At 39.2% G+C, this 21,603-nt stretch overlaps 2 long non-coding RNA genes across 4 annotated transcripts in view; both read left to right on the top strand.

Annotated features, from left to right (window-relative positions):
- The window catches only part of LOC125385657, a 128,647-nt gene that overhangs the window by 106,097 nt on the left and 947 nt on the right, over positions 1–21,603 (top strand). For 2 of the 3 annotated variants that reach the window (XR_007225171.1, XR_007225173.1), the window contains exons 2-3: positions 14,437–14,734; positions 14,817–21,590. This is a non-coding gene — a long non-coding RNA (uncharacterized LOC125385657). Of the gene's footprint in view, positions 1–1,252; positions 1,410–14,436; positions 14,735–14,816; positions 21,591–21,603 lie in introns of all 3 variants that reach the window. The other variant, XR_007225172.1, reaches the window with a different exon arrangement.
- Positions 2,873–12,232, top strand: LOC125385658. The gene is made up of 2 exons (XR_007225174.1): positions 2,873–10,011; positions 10,091–12,232. It is a non-coding gene; the product is annotated as an uncharacterized LOC125385658 (long non-coding RNA).

Consider the following 21,603-nt stretch of genomic DNA (forward strand, 5'->3'; position numbering starts at 1 on the left):
TGACCGATAGAGAGGATTCTTATTTCTAGGTCTTTCTTTCCCGTTGAATAAACGGTCGGAAAGTAATTGTATTTAGGCGGAGAATCGCCGAAGGGGTTAGTGGTATTGCGTATCGTTAGCGGAGAGTTCGGTTAGCCTGGCTGGCTTATTCACAGCGCAGTTTCAACGCTAGGCTTTTCATTAGGGCGCGTGATTGATGAGGGCCTATCGCACTGTGATATTATTTTGAGTTGGCGCACACCTAGGCAGCAGCCCTGAGCAAGCCCCATTATCTATCGGTCCTTTTGCCCTCCGACCTCTCTCCCTTCGCGTTCCTGTCCTCTGCTTTGGTCCCGCCCCGTCTTTCTCGGCCGGCATCATCCTCGTTCCACGCTGCGCTCACTCGCCTTTCGTACTCAAACCCCTTTGTTCCCGTGGGCTGTCGACGCTAATGGAAAGCACTTTTAACCGATGCTAATGGAAACGCGCCACCGGGTTACTTCTCTGGCTGTGAACCTTCGGCACGGGATCGTTGCGAAAAATTATCTCGCAAGCCTATCTCGTTATGAGTAGCGCACAATTTTGAAGGATGAGAGAGAATCAACGGAGCGAGCTTCGAAATTGATGAGCGACGTAGACGCGATTAATATTCTTTCGTCAAGTGTTTCGATCGACCAGTCTCTTTTGATTATTCCTAATTTACATTATTCTCCTAGCACGTGTCGTAGGTGTAGCGAGTTTAATTCTTCGAAACCTTTTTGATGATAAATCTTGTTAAATAGTTCCTGAATAGTGTAAGAGGGATAATCCTGTTCGGCCGGTTAAGAAGCGTTAAAAAGGTGGGTGAACGAGGTCGTCGTTGCAAGACAACCTTTACGCCACATCAGTCTTTGTCTCGACGAATTTTCACGTCCCTGTAGTTCGTGTCCTCGGTTCCATCCTCACCGCCATGCACAATCCTCTTCGCTTTGAGAATTTGTTTCTGTCTTATCTTAACGTCGTGCTGCAACTATCTGCTACGAGGAGACCGAGATCGATTCGAGCATACTCGCTACCACTATAAATTCCCATCGTGTTCAAAGACAAACAGAGTAGAATTGATCCATTCTTTGACATCGAGAACGAAAAAAAAAAGGAACTGCAACAATCTACGTTACATTTTCTTTCGGTTATCTACCGAGTGACAAGCGGTTTCCTTTGAAAACAATTTATCTTCATACCGCGATAGATGTAATTTGCAAAAGTGTAGATTCAAACGAACAAACATCCTTAGTCCAGCAGAGATTCCCTCCTTCATGAGAAGAGATCTCCCAACGATGTACCCAAGCGAGGAAACTCTTCGTCCCGAGAGAGAAAGAGAGAGAATGGGATGGGGCGAGAGCGAGGAAGATGTGGAGTTCCGTTTCATCATCGAAAATATGTGTTGAAAGGTATGTTTGAAGCGATTAGATTTTGAACAGAAGTGGTAGATTATAAATTTCATCGTCTCACTTACTTTGTTCAAAGCTAGCTTCCGACTGATAACGATCTAAACGAGTCAGTCCGAAATGAAAATCGCGTTTTCTTTCCTTCAACGTCAGGTTCGTCTCGGCGACGTGAGCCGCATGTTCCCTTGGTTTTTCAGCCAACACTAATTATACCAAAAAATTTGCACCCAACCCAGCAGTTTCGAGTGTCCTTTTAACTGACCGCTTCGTATAACGAACGTATCGCTGCCACTAGTCAAAGAGAACTGGTAGGAAAATTCTATTCGAATTTCTACTAATTTGTATTATATCTATGTCTATAGCTACCTACAAGACGAAAAAACGGGGTATCCTCGTACGTACCATTGATTAATTCTACCAGAATGAGTTTTACTTGCTTTGCCTTTACGAGACGAGAAAATCCGCAGAAATCCTCGTACCGTACGGGCGCACGTATTTCGTTCCTAAATTCAGCATAATTACTTGCTATTCTGAAATGGACAAAGGAATCATCTATTCGATACCCTCTGACACAAGTCTGGAAAGTTATTAAATTCTATTCACCCAATGACGGTATATATCTCAATGTTATGCTTTCATTCAACCCTAGTTGCCCAGTCATACAACGTTGACTGGGGAATCGAGGATCTCGAACAGAGAGAAGTCTTTATCAAAGTGGATTTGTCGTGGGTAATCAACTGCATGATTTATCGCAACCAAATGGTCTTCTTTCGTTTCTAAGGCGATGTAAACCTACCTGATTTCTTTATGACTCTATTGGATTCTCTTACACGAACTAGCAGATTTCGTTGTTTGATCGAAGGCTACATTTGCCTAATATACTGTACAAGCTTTGTTGCCCGGACAAAGAACGGCGAAGAAAAGAAAAGGGAAAGGGTGAGAAAGGGAAAGGTATCCTCGATTTCGTCAAGAGACGAGTATTTATCGTGCTTTGTGATAGATACGAGATCGTTCCATCTTCTTCAAACGCTTTCGGGAGAAAAACGGTTTCGCATGATGAAACGTTGTTCGATTAGTTTCGTTTCGAATGGACCCCGGATGCATTCAGGATGACCGAAGTTTTTTCCGTGACCCTGTCGCCGTTCGACTCGCCACCGTGAAACAAGTACGGATTGTAAATCCGGCGTGAGTTATCGCTGCGTTTCGATCAAAACTGTGAAACTGCAGTTTCAGGCCGAGCACGTTAAATTTTTCACTGGAAGTTCTTCCGGTTACATAGGTTTGCTGTTCCGTGAAAAATAGTTCTATTTTGTGGATGTTGTTTTCCCGTGACTCGTTGTACATATGTATCGAATGCATTTTGGTTCCACGTCTCATCTGCTAATAGCATTAACTAACGTTTGCAAGTGTGAAGGCAATTTCTGCACGTCCCTTTTGCTTTTTTTTCTTTTTTTTCTTTTTTGATATACAACTTCCTGGGCATCCTCTTATGTCTACTAATATTTATTGCAATTGAACAAATATTAATCGACAAGCGAACGTTACATCCTTTCGATCGATAATCGTTATTCTGAACGAGTATTGGACAGGATCGATGGTAATATTTCTCAACGATATACATGGTAGCAGTGTGTCAACCGAAGATACGAACGGCGACAATGAAGGATACTGTGGATATGGCTTCGACGATAAACTCCTGCGTCGATTTTTCATGCTGACGACACAGCTAGAAGTCGAAGCTCTTAACGCGTTCACGTGGAAGTCGAAATGTCCACTGGCCCTGGAAAAGCCTCGAAAACTCTCGAACCACCAACTGAAAAGTACGAGGTTCGAGATTCTTAACGGAGTCGCACCTTGCAGCTCTTCACGGAGAAACGAAGCGAGGGCGTGTCTCGTTGAATTCGCAACTTCCTGCATCTTTTTAACTTCTTCCTGCCTATCTGCCCTCTCCCTCTCTCTCTCTCTCTCTCTCTCTCTCTCGTTTGCGTTACATTCTCACATTTTCTTAACAATTGGCTTTGTGTGACACGTAAATGATTTTAAAATTCTCTGTATCAGTTTCCATCGATCTGTCGATTTTCCTAACGTATCGGGATATTGGTCGTCTTCAAATTGAATGGAAAATCAGAAGACGAGGCGAAATGATGTTCCTCACCGGAAGAATAACCCATGTGAGAAACTGATGTCGGTGAACAAAGCAGCTTCTATGGACTATCAACGAGAAGATGGATGTTCGCTTCGATCGAATGGCTAACATGAACATACATATTTCAACCTATGCCCGCTTCCCTTCTGCGTTATCTCCGGAATTTGATATCGAATGTGCCAACGACGTAGCTGGATATCATTCGTCATACTTCCGAATGTTGAAACATCGCAGATGTAAGAAACATGCACGTCCGTTCTTTCTGTCGCTAGATTTATTCGAAACGATTGAAATGGTATTAAGCTGTGTATTACGATAACAACTGGAATCTTACGGATTTTTATTGCCAGAAATACGACTCGGGAATCACAATGAAACCAATATTTCAGATTTTATTATCCAGAACTTTAATTTGACCATACGAACTTAAATCAACCGCGAAAAACGTGATAACCCGTGACGATAGAATTGCTTTTAAATCGTAATCGTACTTTGTGGATACCTGTTGGAACTAACTGCGATTTCCTCGTTCAAGTGCTACCGATTTCCCTCTCCTTCTCTTATGCATCAACTTCGAGCTAGATGAATTTCACTAGATCATATTCTCGAGAAAATCGTTCCTCTGGCTTTTACTGCGTTTTACTTCGCGACTCGATTTATGTATCTCATTCCGTCGCCGACAGATTCTCACCAATTTTTCCGTCCAACTTGTAACAGTTTTTCTCCAGTTTTCCGGCTATAAACGATTCGTCCTGCTTTGTGTCAAAGAACGTTCGATTTCCTATCGGAAACGATACTGATTAAAAAACTTTTCGATCATAATTTGAAAGCCGATGGCTATCGCAGCCTCTACTTCCTGTATTTTAACAGCAAATCTGAATTTTTGACATATCGAAAAGAAACACCGACACTACCGAAAATCCTTAAAAGCTATAGTTGGTAAGTTTTAATGTACAACGCGGTCACGAGACGTTGCGGTGTTTCGCGAATGCTACCGCAACCGGCGTCACCATTTACTCTTTAGTAAGTTTCCAAACTTGAAACTTTTACAAGACGGCGCGTATAGGCAGCAAGCCGTGTGCACAGGCGGCACAGGCGGCACAGTCGCTCCTTCTTCATCATCTTACTCGCGGTTGCACACCTCGACAAACACAAGAAAAGTCGGCACGCTATTAGAAAAATGCAGCAGTTCGACTTTCTACTCTGCTAAAATCTGCTCTTCCCTCCATCTCTTTCGCCATCCAGTTAAATTTCCGGTTGCGTTTGTTGTACTTTTAGGAACGTGACGTACGACGCCTTTCTTACCGCAATCGGAATTCTCACGTCGAAACAAATAATATCTTGGACAAAGAAGAAGTTAATTATTTCGCAAGAAAATTTATCGAATTCGTCTAGCAACGGAATTCACGTTCCAAGTGCCAACTGATTTTTCACGTTTCGTTTAACGAGAGGAATTAGCAGAAATTCCTAATTAACGTTATCTTATTTGGTGTATCTTCACAATTTGCATCGCTGATTGCAGTTTCATCCAAATTAGTAGTTAAAGCTTCGCTAATGTATAATCAAAGAGTTACTGAAACACACAAGAGTCGTGTGTAGACGTTGTTAGACGGTATAACGTAAATTTATTACGCTACTCCGAACCACTGAGATTTCTCACTGAAATTCCTACTGGGAACTCCTGTTATTGGGGAAGTCGTAGTCAGATTTAATCCCGATATTCAATACAGCCAATCTGCATGCATCTAGCGCCCGAAATGTCTACGAACCGTTGGTGTCGATCGAAAGCGTTAATGTCACGGTTTGCATCCTGCAAATCATCCTAATTGGTTCGACTTGCTGAATTATCTGAAAATTTCTTTCGTTCATTTTCCAAAAATAATTGAAAACGATCGAATTACAAACAGTCGAGAATTAATTGGTCGCGTCAAGCTAAAGGCTTGTCTCTGCAACTATGTAACCGACATGATATATTTCATTTCATTGACGACAATTATAATGGAGGGCAGACTTTGATACAATTACATCTTACTAAGAGCAGAGAATTGAAGCAGGGAAAACCCGTAATCGGATTACAGTTGGAGAGAGCAGTAATCCGAAGTCCCGAACAATTAAATTTCTTCCGTAACTCGTACGTCTCTGGCAGATCTCCAAAATACAGCAGACATTCGCGTAGAACGAATGGCATCCCGTATAAGAACGTCGGGAATGTGGATGATGGTTCAGAAGACCGTGATTCACGAAGATGCTTCAAATTTGCGGAGCAACGTTTCCCTTCTGTCCGCGGTATATGGTTACCTTCCTTTTTACCGTGCTTTCGATCGAACCACCTTGTAATCTTTCCTCTAGAGCCTGCTCAAGAGGAATAGGAGATTCTAGAATAATGGAACTTTGATGAAACTTTTTCACGTAATTCGAAAGCATCGCCGTCGTAAGATACGATAGACGCAAACACGTCAAAAATGTTTTGTAAAGTCAGTTTTGCTATGTACCGTCCCTCTTCTTACTCTTATTAAAACATTTCCCACCAAAAATATCGTAGATTTTTATCAATTTTTCAGAGGAACAATTTACAAACTTCTTTCGAAGTAAAGTATCGAACGTACAATAAATCGTTCGAACGATTCCCACTAGAAATAGTTCGTACGCATATCGTTTTCCGCTTCTCGTTTGCGGGTATCGAGGGCCAACGAATGCATGGTATTGTCGTTTCATCGAATTACGTGTTGGGCACGCAGATGCGTTACGATCGAACGGCTCTCGTCCGAAAGTCCACAGCTTTTCCGCTCCCTTTTTCCAGACAGCGAACGAATATCGTTATACGGGAACCTTTGGCCGGAAGTGTTACCGACCGTGCACAGATTTGCATGATATGATAATTTTTCTCGATACACGAGAGAACAGCACGGTCCGTCGCCACGCCAGTCATCCTGAATCTGTACACGCTCGTGTATTGCTGTGCATACGACCGTGTGACGCGTACATACACGGCCAACACCTATGTTAACGGACCGATATTAAAGTATGACATGTAGTTAGGTATATCACGCGGCATGACTCGTTTTACAAGATATCATGCTCGTGATACAATTTGAAGCATCGTAAACGGTGCGCTAATCCGACGACACCTTCGCACCATCTCTTTTCGTTGCAACGGTATTTCAATTTTTTCCTGCGTGATATCACAGTTTTTTTTCAGACAACTGTACGCCTAGATGCTCGCAGTTCATTCTGGGAAAGAGATTCGACGTGTCTAGTTATATGCTCCAAGCAGCTGTATAATAAATTTACATGTTTCCGGCTGTTTCGGTGAGCGGAACGAATTAACTTTACGCACGTGCAAACAACTCACGGTCGAAGTGTTTCCGCGCAGAAAAATGAAATATTTATTCGCGAGCTGCGCAAAGAATACTCACGATGTACGTACTCTGGCAGTTTAGACGGATTGACGTACGCTTTATGAGTCTTTATAATAGTTTGCTCACGCTTTTCCTACGCGCTCTACGAGAAGGCTGGATCTTACGTACGGAGCACCGAACACATCTCGTTATGCTACCATTAAATTCGTGTACGACGAACAAACAAACGCTTCGCAAGAGACCTCGTTAATCTTACGGTAACAAAGCCGTACAAGCATCCTGATGTCGAGAAGGAACGGAAGCCATCCCTATATATTAAGGTCGAGCAAGGGTGGCGTAGAACGAAACACAAAGATCGTTTCGCGCGAAGAGACCGCGTCGAGGCGTAATAAAATAAATAGGCGCGGGAGAACCTCGGCGCTCCTTTCACTCTTCGTAAGACCGACCGAGAAAAAAATAGCGAAGCACCACCGCTGTCTGTATTTCTGCTATCGCGCGCAATTGTTACAACGCGCGAAAATAAACGCGCCACTCGCTACGTCTCCTTGATATTTATTTTGAAACGTAATTTAGGCGAGCTGGCAAACAAATACGTTTTCATTATGTTCACAAAACAATATTGTTTTTCGTACAGCACCGTAAAAGAACTGGGGTCGCAGACTAACAATAAGAATTGCTTTTGTCTTCTGTAGAAGCAAAAACGTTCGAACGATAATCAAGATGTAATTTTAAAGCATAGTCGATAAGACTCGAGAAATGTTTTACCGATGACTTTATCACGTTACCGATGTTTCACGCATCGCTACTTTCACTGGAACGAGAAACGTCCCGTTTCCTATAAATCGAAGATTCATGGTAGTTTGTGGTAACAGTGTTTGCGAAGGATCCAGTTTACTAGGAGAGGAATAATTTGACTCGGGTTCAAATCGTATTTAAATTTCACACGAGCTTCGAACGTTCTCGGAACGACGATGATACTCGCTCGAGATAAAGTCGACCATCGATCAGCAACAAGAACGTGGCTTCGAGTTTTAGAATCAATAATCGTTACATTATTCCTACGCTTTGTTATTTCACGACAGCAACTGCGATAGCATTTAATCTTAGCAAACTAAGTTCTATTAAAAAATAGAAGAAATATCAGCTTCCAGGTTGGCTTTGTTCGTTTAAAATACTCTGCAGCCGGATAAAAAATAAACACGAGAGGATATCGAGAATCCATAGAAATCGGTGGCAGAGCATTCTCTCTATATAGTATGGATTCTATGATGAGAAGCTGTTTCCCACTTACGAATCTACATTTCCATTATAACATTGATAACTCGAGTACTAAGGTTGGCACGGAGCCGAGCTGGTGCTAGATTTCAGTAAAAAGTATGAAAGGAGACTTTATTCGATCATCTAACGGGTAACCACGGAAACCATCTTTCTCTAGGCTTTTGCAGATCGACGCTCGAAATTGTATAACGAATAAAGATGAAAGTAAGGACGATGAGTAACGCTGTGTAGCTCGTTGATATCGTACATCGCCTTCGTTATTCGGTGACGCATATTTCGGAAAGGAACGAAACTAATAAATGGAGGGAAAGGAAGAAACCACGTCCTCGTGAAACCATGAAAGTATTTCGAGCTATCTTTCAAAATACGAAAATAAGAGGAAGAAGGTGTTTGCATTATTTTCTCTAGGTTCTCTTCGCTTTCCCGTGATACTTTCACCTTGCTCAATAGAAATTATCGTCGTTACGATGGTTTTTATCCATCCTGACGTTACGCGAAAAATGTGGCTTTTAAAGCTGGAATTTATAAAATTTATAAATTAAAAATCAACGTCTTCTCTCCAGAGGCAGAGAGTCCCTCCTTATTTACTTGGTTCTCTACCCTGAGAACTCTATCCATGTTGACGTAACCGTTCGTGGAGCATTGAAAAAACAGACGAGTCTCAGCAAATATTTGTGCGACTGGCAACTTACGAATAGTTGCGAATGACCACGATCTAATTAAAAAACATTTCTTACTCGCGGTGTGGATGTGATTCGACGGAGGAAAAGATAAATACCGGATTTCGGGAATTCGAAAAGGTGGATGTAGTCGCGCATCTAGTCGGATGCGTCTCGGTGCTGGGAAAAGTTTTCGAGGAAAAGAGGAACGAGCGAGGGAAGAAACGGTGCCGATATGTAAACTATCTCTTTTCGAGTAAACTCAATGTAAACTCATTCCATAGATGAGAAAGTCGTGCCATATACAAAGTTTTCTAGACGAGAGAAATTGATAGACACGTACGCAAAGGCCGCTGCGATCGTGGTCGGAGTATAAAGATCCGTCTATTGCGAAAAATTGACGTCGAACAGATATTTTCGTCGTTTCCTCCCACACAAATTCCGTTCGAGTCATTGAAAGAGGGAGATTGGTACCGCGGTGTATGTAAATCATAAGAATACCCGATTGTTTGAGACGCGATCGAAGAAGAATAAGGAAAACATAGATTTTCTTGTCGGCGATATCCAAGCGAATGAATAAAAATTCTGAAAATACTTTGGTAAATCCTCTGATCAATGTTTTCGACATAAACGTATTCAAATTATAGTACATTAAAGCTGTTTACAGAGAATTCATTCGAAATTGAACCGCGAGAACAGAACTCTCGATCACAAATTATTTTACATTCCGCATCCACCGGCTTAAACCGAACCGCTGAAATCCAGCTTTAAGATCAAACTTAAATCATTTTCTACAAATCCATTACCGGATCCGAGTAAACCAAATACTTGGTTCTTCCGTTGCAATAACAATTTATGAAGAAGTCTGACGCGGAAATCTGAAGAGATTAACATTGGCCTTCCGTCGATTTCTTAGATTCAACTCGAAGAAACGTATAGCCAGTTGATTACGATAAGGAATTCCAGCCTGTAAATCTGTGGAAATTCCGGAACAGTCCCGACGATCTCGACTAGTCGACAGGAGTCGGTTTCCCTCCCACGGGTGTGTTTATCTAGCGGGTGTGCCTGCAGAATTCAACCACGGGCGAGCAAGAGGCGAGGCCTTATCTTCTATCGGAGATTCCTCAGGTTCAGAGGCCAGGGGTTGGCCAACGGCCAAAATGGTAATGCAAAGCTCCACACTGCTACGGCCGTAGTTCACGAATCACATTTCCCAGTATTCACTTTTCGCTTTCCCGCTAGCCCCTTTTCCTTCTGGCCTGACATCTGGAGCGAAAGAGGGAGAAAGAATGAGAATGAAGAGGGACAAAGGTAAAAAGAGACTCGCGAGCCGAGGAGGATAAAAAGGCACGAACACATTCAGGAACTTGGTTCATTCGGTCGGTAGCGTGGTAAAAAGCAGCGTTTTCATCAGGTTAATCATACCGTGGAACGTCACGTCCGTTAAAGTTCCGTATCACAGCCGAATACACCGAACCTGCAAGCACATTAGCGTGATCGATTCCGCGGTTTGGCGTGATCGAACGCGCTGCTTTGCGTTTCTCGTTTTAATCGCTCCAATGTTTCTGGATAATTATCCTACCACGCGTGCAACTTCGGCCATCTACGTACTCTTTTACATAGTTTCGAACATACGACTAATATTATCAAATACGGAGAATAGATCGTTTATATCTAATAACATATATAGTACGTCTTAGTTTTTCGAGCATCAAAGATTAACTCGTAAGATAAAAGAAATTTGCTGGAACGAGAAAGATCGACTATAATAAAGTTAAAGATTACTAGGTTACAAAACGACAACAACGAGAAGCAAAATGGGTACGGCTTCCGTTTATGAATATTAATGTGTCGCTAAGCCGAGGTTAAGCGCAAGAAATATTTTTAATCCCTGTAAAGCGTTGCAGGGAATAAAAATAAATCGAGTATTTTACTAATTCATACCCCTTATATTTCTATGAATGAATTAACTCTAGAATTCCATGGTCCAATGGAATTTCCATTCCAGATTGAATGCAAAAAAATGTATACTGCATACGCTGCACTTAAAGGTTTGAAATAATAAAAAATGAAATGGAATTTCGTTGTTATTACCTGAGACTGAATTCGTTTAAGATTGCGACTCCGTGAATACATGTCGAGTAATGTCACTACGTATAAACAAAGTCAATTGACAATAGACGCACTGAAAAAATGCGTCGAATATTATCTGCATTCCTATCTCCGCTTTCATACAAAACGTATTGATTATATTCAAAACGCAGGTTCACTGCAGCTTCCATCGAATATACCGTTTTTAATAACTTTCATATCACAACTGAACAAATCCAAAACTATGTAATACCAAATTCGTATTGGCAGTATATTTAGAAAGTTCACTTTATAGAAAATTTATCACGTTGTCGAATATTCTCCTCTAGCCACGTTTTCCTGGACGCATGAACTTTGACAAAATAAACCACCTATCTCGGCATAACAAAGTAAGGAATCGTGCTCAGCTTTCCGGCACGTTTCACAGTTTCAACCGTGAAAAACCACGCAGCACCGCAGGATTGCAGGATTCTGAGAAAAAGTAGATCGGTAAAGCGTCCCTTTGAAGAATATCCATCGTGAAAAACGGGAGAATTTAATTTCGGCGACACATGGCGAGTGTCACTCATAAATAACATGGCGTTCTTTCGTGGCGCTGTGAAAGGCTGTACACCTAAGGCGGAAATCGAGCTGAAATGGATGGACAATCGATTGTGCTACGCGTATGACGTTGTGCGGACGACAAGCAGATCGATGAAGTAGAATGGCCGGGCTGGAAAAGAAGAGGAACATCGAACCTACGACCAGGCTGGTTTTCGTTTTCGGACTGAAACATGAAGTTCCAACCGAAAGTAGCGTGCTTCCAGATATATAAGCGTATACCACGAACGTGTACCTAGGTTCAGTGAGTGCTGGCAGATGTATCTTGGCACGATACCAAAGCTCTAATGTTATCCGGCAACGAAGAGAACCGGTTGTAGACGAACGGCAAGTAAGGTATCGCGAAATTATCGTTACTCAAGAATTTAGTGCTTAATAGCAGCTTGCCAAGCGCCTAGCTGGTGTCGACAGAGAAAACCGACTAACTTCCTATTTTGTTTCTTCCGTCACCTTTCTCGCGGTAATCTGCTTTTCCTCGTACAATGCTCTAAGAGCTATACTCGTTGGTAGAGCAGCTTCGTTTTGGAACGTCGATAATTTTCCAGTTTATTAGAATTTTATTTGCGGTCGTATTTCGTCGATATCGTTACTTCTAACTGTGAAATGTTCGAAAGAATGGACATGGATGTTGCAATTAAATAAATGAAGCGACTACCATAAACGAGTTTCTTACTGTTTAAGTTTCACCGTGAGTATACTCGTTTACGATATACAATTTTCAAGACGTTCCAGCTTACACTATTTCCCACGTTTTGGCCCTCTGTCCTACTTCTTTCTTCTACCTTGCGCATGCTTTCATTATGTTATTGTCCTTCCCGTTGTCTCCTTACCAGAGCCGTTTCGAAAGTTTTACCATGTCAGAGTCTTAATCGTCTCACGAGATTCAACTATTTTTCTCTCCTGAGGGAGCAACCGAAGATAAAAGAAACTGTTACTGGCGATCTTTCGGAGGTGAATAAACGGGTTGTGATCTCGAAGAAATAGGAAACCATCTTTTATCGCGAACGAAAAACTCACTCGTCAATATAGAATTTATCAATCTGTGTATACCGCTTCTTCGATTGCTTTCTCAAAACTTTTCCATTCCAATTTTTCGTTAACACGTCTCAATGTTGCCTGCCAACCACTTTGTTTTCCTATGATCGATCGTTTTAGACGTTCTTGACGTTTAATAGCCGTAGAATCCACCAGAGAAAAATACTCGACGCGAATCGATGTTCATGAAAAAAAAAAAAAAAGGGAAATATCTTTAGATTCGATTTCCGTGGAGATTTCTTTCGCCTCCACTAAAAGCAACAAACGATCGATTCAAAACGATGTACGCAAGAGGTTAGCACGAACGGAAGAAGTTTTGAAAATTATCAGCGAATAATACTAGATAGGTAATAGGACTGCGGGTCGATTCTTCGAGAATATTCAGATTCGAGCGAGCAAGTGGTAATATTAAGAGGAATTACAGTCCAAGTCAGTTACGGTTCAGGAAAAGTTGGCAAACGATTGGAACACTTCCACCAGCGCAGCGAGACGATGAGTATTGCAAAAGTTAAATGAGAACGAGTTAGGCTGGCAACAGACGATAAGCTCTGAGTCTCGGCTGCTTCCTGAATCATGTCGATAATGACGTACCATTGTGTGTGAATCTCCTGATGGGAAAACCTTATAAAAGCCAGTAAAAAAACTACCGACTAAAAGACGACGCGACGTAACGTGGCACGATTAGAACATCGAAAGAGCAAGTACAGAACGTTGTCGTTCCATACAGTTTACATGTTTTCCGACAAATAAAATTACGAGTAAGTTGACGAGAAGTCGGCTGCGTGTAACCTAACTTCCCTGAAATAATAGACGTTACGTGAAATACGGAACCAACACGCTGGTTTCTTGAACGTTTATCGAATTATTTTGACGTCAATTAAAGTGGAACACGAACGGCTAACTTAAACCATCCTGTGCTGAAAGTGTTTTAGAACCTGTGAGTTTACTACTTGTAAATCTGACGTGTCACAGACACGAAAAACATTGTCGAAGTTTTCATTCTGCTTCCATGCAAATATGTTTACCAGAGAAAAGCTTTTCGAGCGAATAAGCGACTACCTCTGCGTCACGAATACACTTTGTTCGACTGTAGAGGATAACGATCGGTTAACGAGATTTTGAGCTTCTCTCGCAGTAGGATTTTCTTTTTTCAAACGATCAGACAAATTGTTTGCGCGAATCGATCTTAGCTGCGATTCCTAATGTAAAAAGAAAAAGATCTCCGAATCACTGCCGATGACTTTGGCGACTGAAAAAGTAGAAATCCTGTAGATCCAATGTAATCGAGCAAAAAGACTATTATTAATTCATTAACCGTTCGAAATACTCTCAACTTTAATTATCTTTGGGAGTGTCAACTCATCTCCATCTCTAAAGATAGGTAAAGCAAAATGGAACGTTGAATTAAGTAAAATACGACGAAGCGGTCATTGAAAATTAACGGGCCACGATTCATACAGTAGCCGATCGCTGGCGTTGAACTAATTCTCAATTGGCCGCGAATCGATCGTTCGAAACGAATCATTTCTACGACCACGATATGACACTCGAGCTGTTACAGACTATAACGAAAGATTCTGCTTCCAATTATGGTACATTGTAATTAGTAGAATATTATTAGTACCTCGAGTTTGCGCGAACGTTTTAAAAAATACCGTTTATTTTCAGTATATTTTGTTCGATGAATCGAAGACAACAGCAGCACGCGTTCGCGTCTTTCGATTATCGCGTTTCGCTAAAGTCCGATAGCCCGCGGCACAAGTAGCTTCGTTACGTAGCACCATTACATAGCAGCAATTCAATGTCCCGTCCTCTTATTTTCCATGCAATGCGCCGGCACGAATTGGATTTTTACCAACAAGGAAGTAGGCTGAGAAAAAGAAGAAAAGAGAAGAGAAAAGCGAGTATAAAAGAGTCGGAGCGTGAGTTGAAGGGATAGCGGTAGATTCGAGGCGACCGCTGCTTCGAATCGAATAACGGAGCTACCCTCGGTCTGCTGCCTTCTCGCCGGAATAATAAGGACTCCATTCTCTCGAGATCGAGAAAATCGATCGCACCCTATCACGTCCATCGCGCATTATTGCCGCCGCCTGTTTCCGACAACTCGTCCACGCCGTTGGTCTACGCCTGATTGTGGCCACGCTTGACAGACCCATCCCGGTAGGTGTTGTCTTTGGTACTACTGTTCGCGATGGTGTACGTATCTTCCGGTTACTCCATAACTTTTCCACCCCCAATTCAGCAAAAGAAGCAGACCACACGCCCGCAGGAATAACGCACTCCCTCGATAAAATTACCTTGTCTGGTCGACTGTCGAAATTGTCTGTTTCTTTTAGCAGAAAGGTTTGAAGAATTTCATTTCTTAACTTGACCGAACAAAGAGCCGAGTTAGAAACTTTTCCCGTAACCGATTGTAAGTTGGCAACAATTTTGTAATTTGACGGCAAACTGACAAATCAGCTTCATTATGAAAAAGTGAAAAGGTGGATAAAAGCGTGCATGGTACCATTTTTATAGCTCTTTTAAGTGGTATGTAATATGTATCGAACATCTACTGTGTAACGTGTTTTAAGGATTCGATCTTTTCTTTACAGAACATTCATTGAAGACAACGAGCAATTAAATTCAGGTTCGAATATTATTCAGAGTTAAATAGTAGCAAATTATTATTGTAAATTGTTGAATGCAATTATACAAGGAGAATGTTTGTATAAATTGTCAGCAGTTTGCGCTAATACTGTTCAGTATCTGTAAACGTTTCGCTCAGAAAGCAATTACGGATCTAATATCTCTAACTGGAAACTTCGCAAACCCTGATAGAATGTAATAATTTGAAAATTTATTACGTAATTTAGCAAGAGATTAGCAGATATTACAGCATCCTTCTCGCCATTCCAATTTAAATCTTGCTCCAGAAATAAATATTCTACCTTGCTTGTTGGTACCACCCTATCCAACTCGATAAACGATTACATACTTATTACGATTTAATCCTTTAATATCTAGGCATTTAATAGTTACACACTTGAATTTCTCCGGCAGACCCATACCATATCATATATACAAGTACGTTTAGTCTAATCTGAAGATACCCTCATAAGATATAACAGAGCATTTTAATTCTTTTTATGTACACTTAACAAACAAAAGGTGATACGGGACTATGTCCTGTCGTCACGAATGAAAATTAATTTCTATCGGCTTTCACTGTAGACAGACATCGTCACAGCATCCTCTAGCTGGAATACGTGACCCAATATGTCGAGCAGGGCTTAGAACAACCCTCTCCTTTATTAAGTTAACCCTATATGCACGAAATCCATCCATTTATATATCCCGTGGGAACTCCGCTTGTATCTTTGTAAGTAATTGTGTCATTTGAGTATTCAAATAAAGTCAAATTAATGATAATGACGAACAGTTTCGGAGATTATGTAGTAACGACACCAATTACATGCAACGGATTTCTCGTTACAATAAGAACGAGTTTAACTTGAGATTCATTGAAAGTCGTTAAAAAGAAACACCAGTCGAAAGCTTCACTAGCAACGCTAAAGCAAACACGATTATCATTTCTTCGCAACTCTAATTGAAACCTTAATCAGTCTTTCGCGATACTAAAAAGCTTAAAAATACAAAACTTTTTCGCAACTCTAATTTAACCGTAATTAATCTGTTGGTCAGCCCACATATACATCGAAAAAAAAGAAAAAGGAGATAACTACAGATACTAAAAGCGAGCATAGTGACAAAGTAATAACGAGAATGATTTTCCATGCTCTGGGTGATCCAGAGGATGGAAAACCATTAGTAGTTGCCCTCTTCTATGGCAATTTGCCGGGCCTCTTCGGCTCGTAGCCTCTTCTTTCTTCGGGCGCAATACCCGCTGAAACCAACGATCATAGTGATCGCTGTCCGTTTCGAAACCTACTCGCGACCACGACCACGAAATTCGAGAAATTGATGGACGAGAGCAGAGACGAATGGTATGCTTCACTCGCGGTGCCAGCCTCGCCATCGATTTTTCAAATCAATTTTCCTGAAACAGGTTGGACACGCGAAAACGCGCCTACCCAACCAGAGACTGTGCCAACCTGCCCGACCCTACCTATTTATAATTAACATTCACACCAGAAAGTATGCTACCTATCCTATCTAGCCCTATATTTAAAAAATGGCAAAACAGGCACACCAACACACTCGCTCCACGGTTCTCACACATAACCCGGGCGCAAGAGCCTACACTAGAGAAACGTCCCGGGACGCCTCCGACACCCGAGTTTGGCACACAACCTTCACGCTCTAATTTACATACCATTTTCCTGAAATCGACTGACGTTGGCTACCGACCGTTGCATACAAATTTTTTGCATATTTTGATTTTAATTAGAATTAATTTGAAGCATATTTGAATTCCAATCTTAATTAAATATACATAATTGTGCGTGACTATATGTATATTATCTAAAGAAATAATATTATTAAATAGCTGATACGCAGTCTGATATCATTGTAATGCAAAGGCAAGATTAATAATCTGCTGTACATATCTAATAACAATGTTATTGTAAATTGCAATCATACTTCTGAAATTTCTAATTTGAAAATTATAATAAATAGCAAAAACGACGCAATTCCACAGCCTAGCTACGCACACACACACACACACACATACATACATTGTGGAAAATACGTCGTGCATGATATACTAACGCAACGTCAGTCGCTGAGAAATTAGGTATTAGGTTTATAATCACCTTGTCTACTACCTGTCTCCTACCTAAGTAGCATCTGGACACGTGAGTGAGGTTCTAGCAATAAATATGGAAGAGATTAAACCTGAAAATCCTAGGCTGAAATATGATCAATTGCAATATTTCGTATATTTTGTATCTAACGGCCTAATATTTCTCGACTTTGTAGTTCAATTTTATTTCCAATTTTAACAGCTTTATATTCTACTTTATCTCATTACTTCGATGAATTACTAAACTACTACACAAAAATGAAAAAAAGTTAATAAAAAATATATTTCTTAAAGAACAGATGAAGATTCGATACAAATGGTATTTATATCAATAAATAACAGTGAAATATCCTCAGGAGATTCCTTTATCAGAACACATCTTTGAAAACATAAACATAAAAAAGTGCTTGAAGCTTGTTTTGATTCTGAAATCTGCCTGTCGCGAAGTGTCTTCTTGCACGTGGAAATTTAATACATTCTTGGACGGACAAGATTACAATTTGGAATCTTTTGTCTTTAATATATTTCACATGTCAAATTTCACTAAATATGGAAATCAAATAATAAAATTGTTCCACATTATAATGAAACAGAAGATAAAATTAAATATTATTCATGGAAACTCATTAACACTATAATAATTTTAGTCATATGTAATTGAAATCTCTCATAATAACGAAGCCTGAGGGTATTCGACTTTTCCACTACGATATAACTAAATGAAGTTGTTTCGTTATTTATTACAATATTCATGTTTTATTTATTAATAAATATTCAATGTCCGGGCATTTAATCCTTCTATATAATCATATAAACTTTGATTTTATAAATAATTCTATATTATACGATTTTGAAACATAGATACATATATTAATTATCAAAACATTGCATTATTCATGTCAATCCTTTATATTGCAATACAAAAACACGATGTGCAAGAAAACCTATCCTGAACTAATAAATAAAACACAGATAAGAAACGTTACTACTCACGAATATATATTAAATATTCGCGGTCACTATGCTCGACAAAAATTCTACGTAATACAACCAGTCATCCGTGCCGATTCGGACCTTTCATCCTACGACATGATTGAGTGACCAGAGGAACAAAAATGCCTGCGACTCACCATTAGATACGAAGAACGCTGCTCGATGTCGATGACCCAAGAGTAGCTATTGGGAAGCCCATCAAATAAGATCCACAAAATTCCCCTGAAAAAGGGAAAACTCGAAGAAATCTGTAACAAAACGTGGAATACTGTAATTTGTTCTTAAAAATAATATTGATTATTTGAAAGTTTTAAAACAATTTGAAGTGTTTGAATTTTCAACAGATTTTATTTTTTAATTAATACGAATGAAAGAAAGAAAAACGTGAAATGATAATATTATCACAGACAATTGACGATAACGAAACAAAATGCAGAAGTTATTTCAATTCTTCAACAAAGTCTAGAGAATGTAAGTTGAATTAATGTTAAAAAATTCGTTTAATTTCATTGAAATGAAAAAGTAATTTAACATATTCGAATTAAAAATAGTGATTCGTTTAATCTCACATATTTTCACCTTAGTCTTCGTAATAAACCGTAAAATTATACAAAATATCATATTACGTACATATTAATTATATTAGTATCGTGAATTATTTGTAAGGAATGTAGTTGCATCAATTGAATACTAAATAAACATGACAACTATCTTATAAAAAGATGAAGCAACGTAAAGATACGTTTGCCCTAATGAGAATAAATCAAATGTTACCATATTTCTGCGAGAAGTTAGCGGATCGAATATTGCATAGAACGAATATCGTTAAACATCATGGCGTCCTCCTAATGCTACGATGTTACTCTCGCAATCAACTAACCTGTACGAAAACGAACCAACACTATCAAATAAATGTATAAAGGGAACAGATTATATAAAAACGAATAAATGATGAAGATCAAGTGCCATTTTGAAAGTTTATGATACGAACTACTAATAAATGTAACGATCAGAGAAACGATCAAAGAAAGAAAGATACCTTAGTTATAAATTATGATATCTTATAAATTATTAATAATTAATAATTATTACGTTAATTAAACAAAGTTAATCGTAGCCTGGGTATAAACGCTGAAAGGATGACGACAAAGGTATTACGCAGTTAACAAACGCCATGTTCGGGTGATACATCTTATAATGCCTCGATTTTCGACAATAGAATAACCCCCCGCGCAACAGGTTCGCGTCGCAAGCTACGTAATTCGGTGGAGTGAGGCTACCAACACACACGAATAGAATTCGGTTGATATCCTACAGAAACAAATTTTTTTTACTAGATACGTCGCTACTAGATACATTGATGTTTACAGTAAATTTCTTGTAGTTTCTATACGTGTTTATCTTCAGATTGGTCTCAAATTTGACAACACAATCACAATAGCCATATCTTATTAGAATATTAATACAAAATGTTTTATACGATACAAATGGTCATTTCTCGTTACAATGCTAATGCGAAATATTTTATATTATACACGTAAACATGCCTCATTACAATGCTAATACAAAATGTTTTACATTATACATATAACATATATAAAAGTTTCCTATAGTAAATATTGAAATACTTTTGTGAATTACTGTATGTAGAAATACAATAAGTACATATATATGTATATTCACTCTTAATCACCTTCAGTAATCGGATTAGTTGGATATGTATATGTAATAACTCTTCTAAATATTACTCATTATTCTAAATCGCAGATGAATTCGACAATACAAAAATAAATCTAAAAACTATATATTTACCTGACAACTTCTAAATGAACCGTTCTCGAATCTTTTTGCTGTGCTTCTCGTCCAAGACTAACACTTCTACAGTTCTGTTGCCCACCAATATGATATATCGATCGCGAGAAATTTATATCGATTGCGATTGAACATTGCGATACATAATTGCATATTTTGCCGTTTCATTGGCGCTGTTATCTCTACCAAATATAAGAACATTGCGCGCGCATTTCGTACAGAGATACATTGTCTAACTTGGAACAAAAAATAAAAAACTCCATTCTTTTATCCTCCTCGCCTATTAAATAATACAATTGACTTAGAAAAATATCTGTAATTTTATTTTTTAAAATTTGATTTAAATCAAATAAATGTATTCTAATTTTAAGTGTCAATTTTAAGTTATATTAACTTAATGAATTTAATTTGGTAGTTCGTTATGCCGTAATATCCCTTCACATCTAAATGATTTTACCCCCCCCCCCAAATAATTTCTATTATATATATAAAAAATAGTTCTTCTATTATACATCTTGTTCGAAAACACATGTTCTGTAATACCGACTATTGAGAAATTTTATTACGCCATCTACAGTTTATAACATGGTACGCCATTTATTTAAACAAAGTTTTAGTTGAAGCTCGATTAAATAAACTTCTGGTAATTCGATTTATGTATTTGAATACGAATTACTGTTATATGAATGAAAAACCTTAGGTAGAAAAACCTTAGAAGACAAAACAGAGTTACGTGTGTGAAAATATATTAAACTTACATATTTAATAATTAATCGTTGTTAACGACTCGGAATTAAAAAATTGAAACGGAGTGATTCGACGAAAGATATATTAAACAATAAACACATCTTTTCACCCGGGAGATCATATGCATAGAAAGATGTTTCAATATTTCAATGAATGTGCATCTCTCACTGTCTCGCAGGGAAATACGAATACTTTGCTCCATAACGTAGATTGTATATATTTTAATAAAGTTTTTATGCAATATTAAAATCATTCAAATGCATTTCTGTAACAGAATTGTTGGATTCACGATTTCCGCAGGATTAGATAAATAAATGTATCCATTCTGAAGGAGATGGAAGCATAAGAGGATAGCAAGAGGCGTGAGATTATATAAGTGGAACAAGCTAACTCCGTCCACTTTGTCGACATATTTCTTTTGCGAGGAAAGCTTATTTCACGTAGTCTACTCGTAATCCATCCGTTTACTTTAGTAAGGACTGTATCGATCTGCGCTGCGCGTTGCAGCGCGCATTCGTATACGGAATGAATATGCGTCATTTGTGCGTGAATACATAGGGAGTAGGTTGGTTGCGATGAATTTCTGATTCAGATCGTTTTCATGGGCCAGTCGTTTAATAAAATATTAATATTGTATTATCAGTTGCAATGCAAAATCCAAAACCTTCTACAATATGGAGTGGATACACATAATCTTCATAAAATGATTCAACCTCTGTCAGTACATTGA

The sequence above is a fragment of the Bombus terrestris genome, chromosome 9 (assembly GCF_910591885.1).
Source record: "Bombus terrestris chromosome 9, iyBomTerr1.2, whole genome shotgun sequence".
Classification (NCBI taxonomy): domain Eukaryota; kingdom Metazoa; phylum Arthropoda; class Insecta; order Hymenoptera; family Apidae; genus Bombus; species Bombus terrestris.